Genomic DNA, 11,086 nt, shown 5'->3' on the forward strand with positions numbered 1-11,086 from the left:
AAGATTGCGGTGTGTGGGAGATTGGAGCGGACGTGATTCCAAGCCACCCGCGCAAAATTACCTGTTTTCGTGATACGCGTGTTATTTTATTAACAAACGTACGTTAAAATAGGGGAATAAACCGAGTTTAAATCGAAGCGGAGAGGCTCACGAAGGTATGGATTTAATTTTGTGCGACAGCACATGATGAATAGCGAAAATCGTAATTAAACTTGAAAGTGTACCAACTGCCGGTGCTTGCATCCGGATTGGCGATGCGTTCTTCACGACGCGTTCTATCTGCACGTACCATTATGCTAAATGTACCATGCAACTCTGTCGTGTATTTCTTGGTTAGCTGACAGCTGGTATGGTGAATTTGTGGTGTGCGAGTATATATATATACATATATGTATTTGCTTGCCCTTGAAAAAAAAACTAGGTCACTGGGGCAGTAGCACACTAGGCCGGTAGAAACAGTAAACTTTTCCCATTTCGGGATTTTGTCGTGTCGGGATTGTTTTATTTCGGGACTCGGATTGTTTTGTACCGAGCCCTTATAATGACTGTTTGTGATGTTTGTTGCTGAAAAACAACAAGTCCTGCCCCCCGCCAAAAGGCAGGCAGTGCCGACGGCAAAAAAAATCAAAAAATCAAAGAGAAAAAAAAATTTTTTTTTTTTTTTTGGTTTTTTTTTTTTTGTTGTTTGTAAATGAGAGCAATTAATTTTTTAAGGAGGTGTTTGCCTGTATTTTTTGTGCGTAAGCATGTTTTGGGACTGCCCAGGTCAAAAAAAGCCGATCCCGATTTTGTTTCTTTTGCGGGTTTTCGGTACCAGTGTGCGTCACTTAATGCAGCACTAATATGATATGCCGAGCCAAGGAGGAATACATACATACATATGTACATACGTTGGTTGAACATTCCAGTATAGAGAATGAAGCAAAAACAAAAATGAATCGAAAGATTTATTTTACCGTTTTTGCTTCAATTCATGTGGAATTTTACGCATTGCTGGACAAGAAGGTAAGTGGTAAAATATTTTGCAATAATTTTATTTCAATAACTATATTTTATGTTATTTCAGATTTTTAATACATTTTCTTTTCTTTTTCAGGTGACTGGTGGTGGAGGTCCAGAACAGTGGATGGGTAAGTATGCCGGTATCGTTCCGTTTTTTAGTGTTTTGTACATTTTCTAACTTCTTTACTTTTGTCTTTTCTCGTTTCAGGTATTGGTGATGAAAGGTTCTTGTGCACAATTTTTGCGTAAAGAAATTTAAGAATCCAGCAAAACACAATTTATTTGCATTAAATTTACGTTGATTATAAGAAAATTTATTCAACGGTTACTGTTTCTTCAACAATGTGGCCATAGCAGCACAATACGCTTTAGACATTTTGAAGTTAAGCAAAATGAGAATTGTCGATTGGGATATACATCATGGACAGGGTACGCAACGTTTCTTCTACAACGATCAAAGGGTTCTTATTTTTCTATACATCGTTTTAAGCATGGCACCTTTTTGGCCAATCTAAAGGAATCCGATTTTGATGCTATTGGTTATGGCAATGGCTTGGGTTATAATTTTAATGTGCCCTTAAATAAAACAAAAATGGGCAATGGTGATTACATGGCAATCTTTCAACAGTTACTTATACCGGTTGCTGTGGAATATCAACCTGAATTGGTTATTATATCGGCCGGTTATGATGCAGCTTTAGGCTGTCCGGAAGGCGAAATGGAAGTCACACCAGCATTTTATCCGCAAATGTTAAGTACATTAATGAAATTGTCGCAATCGCATGTAGCTGTGGTTTTTGAAGGTGGTTACTGTTTGGACTCGCTAGCAGAAGGTGCAGCACTCACCCTACGCACCCTTTTGGGGCGGGACATGCCCAAGGCTAGTAGAAAAACTTGATCCACCCCGTGAAGTTGTACAAGATGCAATACTCAATTGCATTTATGCACATCGTTCTTATTGGCGCTCTTTGCAAATTCAGCCCATATATACCATGGAAGAACTGAATAATGTTAATCCGCAGCCAAAGTTGCATAAAATTAGTCGCCTATTCATTGGCGGTAAGTCACTGCCTGCACGTTTTCCTACAAGAAACACTGCCCTGGTTATAGCACCAGAAATTGTTGCACAGAATGAGAAGCGCTTGAAGTATTTACAAAGTGAAACCAAATTGCTTTCTCCACAAATACGCGTTTGTTATGTATATGATGATTTAATGCTTCAGCATAGTAACTCCTTCGAAGAGGATCATCCCGAACAGCCCGAGCGCATTAAACGTATTCATGAAATGCCTCAAGACTATCAACTCACGGAACGCATGAAACATCTGCCACCACGTACAGCAACTACAGATGAAATTTGTTTAGCGCATACGCGTGCGCATCTAAATTTTATTCGACGCATAAGCCATAAGGATGAATTGCAAGGTATGGGTGAAAAATATAATTCAGTTTATTTTCATCCAAAAATTTTTGAAGGTGCTACAATGGCGGCAGGTTCGGTATTGCAAGTGGTTGATAAAGTTTTGAAGGGTGAGACCCGAAGCGGTATTTGCATTGTACGCCCGCCTGGTCACGCCGAGCCGGATGTACCCCATGGTTTGTGTATATTCAATAATGTTGCTATAGCTGCGCAATATGCCATAAGAGATCACGGTCTAAATAGAGTTTTAATCATTGATTGGGATGTCCATCATGGAAATCTCTGATGAAGCGCAAGGAATAAACTAAAAATTGTCAAAACACCGGCCTCAAAAGCCGTAAGAAGCAAAAACCAAGAAATTAACTATCGTTGTGAGAGTTGTCCGTCGCGGTTTTTTTTTTTTTTTTTTTTTTTTTTTTGCAAAGCCGTTTAACTCCAGAAATCGGAAAAAGACTAACATTTCTGGCATCATCAGTCAAACTTGGTAATCGAAAGCGCTATCAGGACTGGTTTCAGGACGAATATTTCGCAACACCAGAAGCACATAGTTTGCGTTCGGATTTAATACGCTTTATACTAAATGTAATACATCCTGCAAACGGTATGTTTTGTTCGAATATTATCCCACGGGGGGCCCTAATCGGTTGGCTTATATCATCTTGTACAAATCCGATTGCATTGGCGAATGCTAAGCTATCATTATTTTACGACTGGCTCCTTTTTTTTTTGATCCAATCAAGGATAATATTATGAACATGGAACTGGGCATTTTAGTAATGTATCATTCAATACGTAAACATCCCTTTGTTAGCAGCACATTATTGGATTTTCTTTGCCGTATTATGAAAAATTTTGATGTAAGGCATGAGGATACAATACGTACAGGCGTGTATAATTCATTGAATAAGATACTCGAGAAGCAGGTCATTCCAAATTTACAGCCACTATTCGAATTACCAAAAATTAGATCGTGAGCTGCGTAATTTAATTCGGGAAAATTTTCGAGAGTTTGTCTCACAGTGCAGTGACAGGCAATCCTTTAATAGCGACACTCCGGTCATGGAATTCATAGGAAATGATTTTTGTGCCGTTAGCGGTGCGGATGATCGTATAAGCATACTAGAGGTAAAGCGCGCAGTTGAAGATCTTTTGAAGCAGAAACCGCAAAGTGACATTTTCCACAAATTTGATGGCAGCGGAGATGCAGCCCCATGCACTGGTACTTCAACGTAGGAAAAGGAGATAGCTACCGTTCGCGAAGATGGACGTTTGAATATCGTCAATGCCAATGGTGTGCACACTGTATATCGCACTATCGGTGCGGACAGTGTATCGCTTATGGCTGTAAAATATATTAACCCGCATGAGATGCTTACAGCAAATCGCATGGATGGCATACGCATGTTTGTTGTACGTAGCTGCAGTGGGTGAGGTAGCTGTGACTGCTTTTATGACGTCTTGCGAAGAAGAGAAACGTTCGAATTATGGGTCTGCTCTTTTTCACCTCCCCCACAAGATGGGTTACGGGACTCTGAGCACATTACTACTTGAAGCATAATTAATATCTGATCGTTATCGGAAAAAACTCGTTGACCAGGTAATTATAAACCCAGTAGCGCTGAATTTGATGACGAATTAGTTTCTCAGTCTTGTTTTGAAATTTGCAGGTGTGTCCAGGACATACATGCGAGGCAACTACACAAACAATTGCAGATCAAGAATCACGTTCCTCAAACGATGCATTAGCGATTGGACCGACATTGCGACCAAGAACGTAAGTCGAATTTAATTTGGTGGAAACGACCACGTTAGTTTATAGTAAGTTCTTTTATACTGGTTTTGAAACGGTTTGACAAGCCAACCTAATGTAAACGCACGCAAGTCATTTTCAGTCAAAAATGGCTCATGCACATACAACTTGAATGAGAGCAGGCCAAATTGAATTTGCTGCGTGAAATCCTAACTCGATTTCCAATTTTTTGTTCTGCGTGACATTTAGATTTGACGTTTGCACCCATGCTTATTTGGGTTGGGGCAAAACGCCGATTGTTTGCGTGCGCAAAGAAACGCAGTGCGGTTTTATTAGGTTGGCTTGTGACCTATAAGGCGGATTTACATTACAATTATATGCCCTTCAAATTAAACTCTTCAGTACCAATAAAAAAATGAACTGTGCAAATAAATATTGATTTGAAAAATGTAGAAATTGCGCACAACTTAAAATGTCAAACTAAATCAGATATCAGATCAAGTAAACTTGAAAAATGCATTTAAAACTTTTGATAGTAAACGTTATAGAGCTCAGGTCGGTTACTTTAGTCTGTTTAGATGTGATCTCTGTATCGTGTGACGTCATAGTCAAAAGCTGTATAAAACGGCGCATCTGTTAACATCGTCATTGACGGATGGAATGATTGAGCGTCAGATGCTGAAATATCTAAACCAGTCGGAAAGTTCGACAAAATGCGTATGAAAATCCTTTTAAATGTAAAAATTATAGCGCTAAGATCAGTAAAATTACTAAGCAGAGATGAGATATTAGATCCCATAGTATCGTGTTAAACCAAACCCAAAGCTTTTTACAGTATATAACGTGAGAAATCATAGCAAATCGTATTAAATGAAGTCACGTCGTATCATGTGTGTCCAAATCAGTTGATGCCAGATCATATGATTCAATTTGAAACACCGTTCGCCCATATGGCGATGTAAAACGTTTATGAACGTTGGGTCATAGGTACACCCCGCACACGTGCAGTAGTATGTGCGTCAAAATCTGAGAGGATGTTCATTGATTTTTAGTTGATGAACCTCAACGACGTATGCTCTTATCGACAAATAGCTGGCATTTCCACTATTTGCAAATGTCAATACTTCCAATGATGTAACATTGGTTTCAAGTAATTATCCTTTTCAGAAGCTGGCGTCCGTGGCAGACCGTGAGTCTGCGTCAGGGTTCTCGTGTCCTCGCTCTGGGTGAGCGAGTGAATTTTGGATGGGTTTTTAAAAATTATTAAATATAATGGGCCGAATGCCTTTAGGTTCTGTAGCGGGTTGCGTAACTGCGTTAGGATTGTTGGTTGGCCTCGTTTTGGGTGAACGAGAGCTGGGATATCGGTGTGTTGGCCTCGTTCGGGGTGAACGAGAGCTGGGTTATTTTCTGGCGCCTCGCTCTGGGTGAGCGAGTGAATTGTGGGGTTTTCTGCTCAGGGGGCCCCCGGTTAGTCTTGTTGAAAAAAAAAAAACTCAGAAAAAAAATGTTTTTTGTTTGCGAGCTCTTGGTAAGCTCTCCCGCGTCTTCGTGCATCTCGCTCCCTTTCCCCATTGCCCAACAGTAGTCAGGTGTAGGATTCCCTCCGGCAGACTCGACACGACGAGACCGGGGGTAGAAAAAAAGAGAAAAATAAGATGTAGGATCGCCCTCCGGTAGACTCGCACCATCACGAGACCGGGGTGGTTGATTATAATTAGGGCCTCGGGAGCGACGCAAGCTTAGGGATAGCGGGGCATCACGGCACGTGGTTGAACGCGTCTTTATGTCCCGAGCTCCCTTTCCCCATTGCCATCGCGTAGTCCACCTTAGGTTTCCCCTCCGGTAGACTCGCACCCTCACGAGACCGGCGGGTTGATGATAATATATGGCTCGGGAGAAACACAAGCTTAGGGATAGAGAGACACGAAGACGTGGGTTCCTTAAGATGGTTTCGATGCTATCACTAACCGTGGGCCTCTAATTGTAGGTAGTCGGGGGAAATAGTGTTGTGGTTTTCTGGGGTTTTGTGAGGCGGAATTTTGCCCCTTACATGTCCTCCTCCTGGTCGTGGGGCGGAAGGAGTACCAATTTCGAAATTGGTCTAGTTATTTGTCCCTTGGTTGTCTGGACGTCAACAACACGCACACGGTTGTCAGAGCCTGGGTGTATGTTGACGATCCTCCCCATTCTCCACTCGTTAGGTTGGAGGTTATCCTCCTTGATAACGACCAGGTCTCCGGATTTTAAATTGGATTGTGGATGTTTCCACTTATATCGTTTCTGGATCTCGGTGAGATATTCCGATTTCCATCTTTGGCAGAAAGTATGATGCAAGGCCTTCATTTTTTGCCATCTGTTGACTATTGAGGCAGGATTCTCGTCACAGTCGAGTTCGGGTGGAGCTAACAGATGCCCACCCACAAGAAAATGGCCTGGAGTAAGCGGCTCCAGGTCGGAAGGTTCATTTGATGAGGGACTCAGTGGTCTAGAGTTAAGACATGCCTCTATTCGGCATAACAGGGTCGTAAACTCCTCGAAGGTATATTTATGGTCGGACGCGATTTTTTTATAATGAGTTTTAAAACTCTTTACCCCTGCCTCCCACAAGCCTCCCATGTGAGGAGCACCTGGGGGTATGAAATGCCATGCGAGAGTTTGGTGGCTATATTTATTCATGGTATCGTCCCTCGCTTCCCGAAGAAATGCCTTGAACTCCGATCGTAAGGATCGTGAAGCTCCGACAAAGTTTGTACCGTTGTCGGAGTAGACGTTTTTTGGGCATCCTCGTCTGGATACAAATCTGGAAAAGGCAGCCAAGAAGGACCCGGTACTAAGGTCGTTTGTCGCTTCAAGATGAATAGCTTTCGTTGAAAAGCAGACGAACAAACATACATATCCCTTTGAGGTCCGACACCCTCTCCCTCGGTAGGACTTTATGTCAAAAGGTCCGGCGAAATCTACCCCTGTATTTGTGAAGGCCCTGGCAAAAGTGGTGCGCTCCTTGGGAAGGATGCCCATGAGTTGAGTTTGTGCCCGCTTCTTGTAAATAGTACACACTTTACATTTGTGGATGACAGACTTAATCATGGTTTTAACACGCGGTATCCAGTACTGAGTGCGAATAAAGCGCTGCATCAGCTGGTTTTCTCCATGGAGGGAGATCTTATGTATAAACTCAACTAGGAGTCTGGATAGCCGACAAGTGTACGGCAGGATAATTGGGTGTCGTTCGTTGTAGGGCATATCTTTGGATGCGTTAATCCTACCACCAGTTCTGATTATACCATCAGAATCGATAAATGGGTTTAAGGGTAAAATTTCACTCTTCCCATGAATTGGTTTCCCTGACTTCAAGTTGGCATACTCTGCTTGATAATATTTCCTTTGGCATATAGCTATCAATCGTTGTGACGTAGTTTCGATTTCATCAGGTGCCATTGTATGAGACTGCCTATTTAAGGAAACTCTAGTTTTGGGATGTGTTCTGCGGGCAAATCGAAAAATGTAAGATATAACCCGCAGCGCCCTTGAAAGGTCGGAGAACCTATCAAGGATGTTAGGGTTGTTGTTCACTGACGCTGCATGAACCTTTATCCGCTTTTCCTCAATTGACGTGTTGTATTCGGTGTCTTGTGCTGGCCAGTGGGAGTTGTCTTCTTGCAGCCAAGAAGGTCCCTGCCACCACAACGAATTGTCGACCAAGTCAGAGGCAGGTAGTCCTCTGCTGCCTAAGTCGGCTGGGTTTGACTCCGAGTTCACGTGAAGCCAGTCCTTGCTACCGACCATGTCGATGATCTTGGTGATCCGATGTGCGACGAAAGTGGACCAGGAACAGGGCGGTTTCCTTATCCATGCGAGGACGATAGTTGAATCCGTCCAAAGGTGGACTTTCACTGGTCCCAATTTGAGGTTCCTGAAAAGTGATTCGGTGATTTCCGCTAACAGCACAGCTCCGCAAAGTTCCAGACGTGGGAGAGAGAGAGTTTTCACTGGGGCTACTCGCGTTTTAGATAGAAGCAGGTTTGTGCAGACATCAACATCCGTTTTGACACGCATGTAAACGGCTGCTGCATAAGCCTTTTCGGATGCGTCACAAAATCCATGAATCTCGATGTCGGTTCCTGGAGAGAAGTTGACCCATCTAGGAATCCTGATTCTATCAATCTCATGGTATTGGTCGGTGAAAGTTCTCCATTGTTCCAACGTACTGGTCGATACTGGTTCGTCCCAAGCGGTGCCTTCTAGCCAAATACTCTGCATGAGTATTTTTGCCACAATAACCATTGGCGCAAGCCAGCCTAAAGGATCGAAAAGTTTGGCTATAGCGGACGTAATGTTTTCCGGGTTGTCCAGCGTCCCTGCTTTAAAATAAAATAAATCGGAGTGGGCATTCCATCGAATACCTAATGCTTTCACTGAACTGGTATCCTCGAACGCCAGGAAGTTTTCATTGAGCAGGTCTGCTTTGGGGATGTCCCTTAGAATGTCCTCTGAGTTGGAGGTCCATTTGCGAAGTGGAAAGCCCGCTGATTGTAGGACTTGACGAATTTCATCTCTGGCTTTAATAGTCGATGTGATCGTATGTCCACCCGCTAACACATCATCTACATACATGTATTCTCGCAGTATGCTAGCCGCTGTAGGGTGCGAGTTTGAGACGTCGTCTGCTAGTTGTAGGAGCGTTCTTATCGCGAGATATGGAGCGCAATTCACTCCGAAGGTAACCGTCTTTAATTCGTAAAGACTAATAGGGTCATTCGGGGAAGTGCGATGCACAATACGTTGAAATTTGGTGTGATTTTCGTTCACCCAAATTTGTCGATACATCTTTTCGATGTCGCTATTGAATACGAAGCGGTATAGTCTCCATCGTAAGATAAGTATGGGTAGATCGGCTTGTAGATCTGGGCCTGGGAGGAGAATATCGTTTAAGCTATTGCCGTTGGCCGTAGGGCTCGAGGCGTTAAATACTACGCGTACCTTGGTGGTTGTACTTTCTGCTTTTACAACGGCGTGGTGGGGCAGGAAGTAATGATCCGAATCGTCGGATGGGATGTTCTTTTTTAATTTTCTCATATGTCCGAGCGTATCATATTCTGACAACACTCGAACATATTCTTTCCCTAAATCTGGATTTTTTATTAGTCGCCCCTCATTCCGGAAGAATTGAGAGCATGCGCGTTTCAGGGACGGTCCCAAATTAATGTTATTAGGGTAATCCTGCCTGAATGGTAGTGATACGGTGTACCTTCCATCTTCATCACGTTTCGTTGTTTCTTTAAATAATTTTTCGCAATACCTTTCATCTTCAGTTAATATTTTGTTTTTTGATACATTTTCAACCTCCCAGAACGCTTTGAGTTGGTTGTCTAAAGCAACCTCGTTGTAAAAAGACATAATGCTCTTCGTTGGATTCGGTGCTTCGATACGACCGGTGATTATCCAACCGAACACTGTCTCTTGGGCTAAGAGTGTGTTTAGCACATTCTTCTTTATACCGCTCATTATAATTTGGGGATATATGTCTCCGCCAAGTATGAGGTCTACGTCTTCGTTGACGTAGAATCTCTTGTCTGCCAAAACTAAGTCTGGGAATGCCTGCATAGTCATTGCGTTGATATGGCAGGATGGAAGATTCCCCGTGAGTTTCGCTAGAACTAGTACGGGTGTAGTCAGGCTGAAGCAGGGATCCACTGGTGAACGTAATTCGATGTTGGATGCTTCTTTCACCTGAGCTGACACCGCATTTGTGATGCCCGAAACATGGGCATGCATTTTCCTCGCTGGCAAATTGATCCTGCGTTTCAGTCTTTCAGTTATAAAGGAGCATTCAGACCCTGAATCAATTAATGCCCGCGCTGAGAAGTCGGTACCATTATGGTGAATGTGTACGCGAGCAGTTCCTAATAGCACGCCTGTGCTGGAATTAGCATGACAGGAATTTACATTCTGGTTCGCAGAAGAATTTGGTTGCCCCGATTCCTGTCTTCGTTGTGCTTGTGCCGAAGTTGTTGGGATATTATCCGCATCTTTGAAAGGATTGCGCCTCGTAGTTTGCTGAACTGTATCCGCATGCAGGAGTGTGTGGTGACGAGAGTGGCATTTGGCACAGTTGTACGAACTGGTGCACCTCGTCACTGTGTGTCCTGGGGATAAGCAGTTCAGGCATCCCCCCGTGGATTTGATGAAGTTGATTCTCTCCACTGGGGTCAGATCACAGAATCGGGGACAATTCCGTAACCTGTGTTCAGCTTTGCACATTTTACAAAAAACTCTTGATGTCGATTTGGAGGTCGGTTTTGATACCTTCGTTTGGAAGGCACCAAGTCGTTTTATGGGGGTTTCGGTTGTATGCCGAGTATTGGCTGGCTTTTGTCCCTTTTGGGCGTTAGTGCCGGTGAAGCTAGACACTGTTTCCAGTGTCTGAAACTTATTTGATAGAAATTTGTCCATATCTTCCCATTTAGATATGTCCATTTTATGGTCTATGCTTTGTTCCCATAGAGCCAAGTTACTTTCCGGTAGTTTTGTCGAACACAAATATGTTAGTATTGCATCCCAATTGGATGTGTCGATTTTGTGACACTTGAGGGACGATAGACAATTGTTTATATCGCTATGTAATTTCTTTAGCGCACTACCACACTCACTCTCTACCTTCTTTAAATTAAACAGAATTTGTAATTGCGTGTTGACTAGTATACGCTTGTTTTCATACCTTTCGCACAGGTTTTTCCAGGCCATATCGAACCCATCATTTGTTAGAGGGCATTTTTTTACAATATCTTTGGCCTCGCCCTGTGTCTTATTGTTCAGATGGAATAGTTTTTCCACCCCCTGTAGGTCGGAATTATTTATGTATATAGCAGTGAACAGGTCGCGAAAGGTTGGCCATGACAAACAGTCACTTT

General features: G+C 42.9%; 1 pseudogene; it reads left to right on the forward strand.

The window, feature by feature from the left end:
* The first annotated feature begins 933 nt into the window (after positions 1 to 933).
* Positions 934 to 2,708, forward strand: LOC137235250 (histone deacetylase 6-like; annotated as a pseudogene).
* The last annotated feature ends 8,378 nt before the right edge of the window (positions 2,709 to 11,086 follow it).

This window comes from Eurosta solidaginis, chromosome X (assembly GCF_040869045.1).
Source record: "Eurosta solidaginis isolate ZX-2024a chromosome X, ASM4086904v1, whole genome shotgun sequence".
NCBI lineage: Eukaryota > Metazoa > Arthropoda > Insecta > Diptera > Tephritidae > Eurosta > Eurosta solidaginis.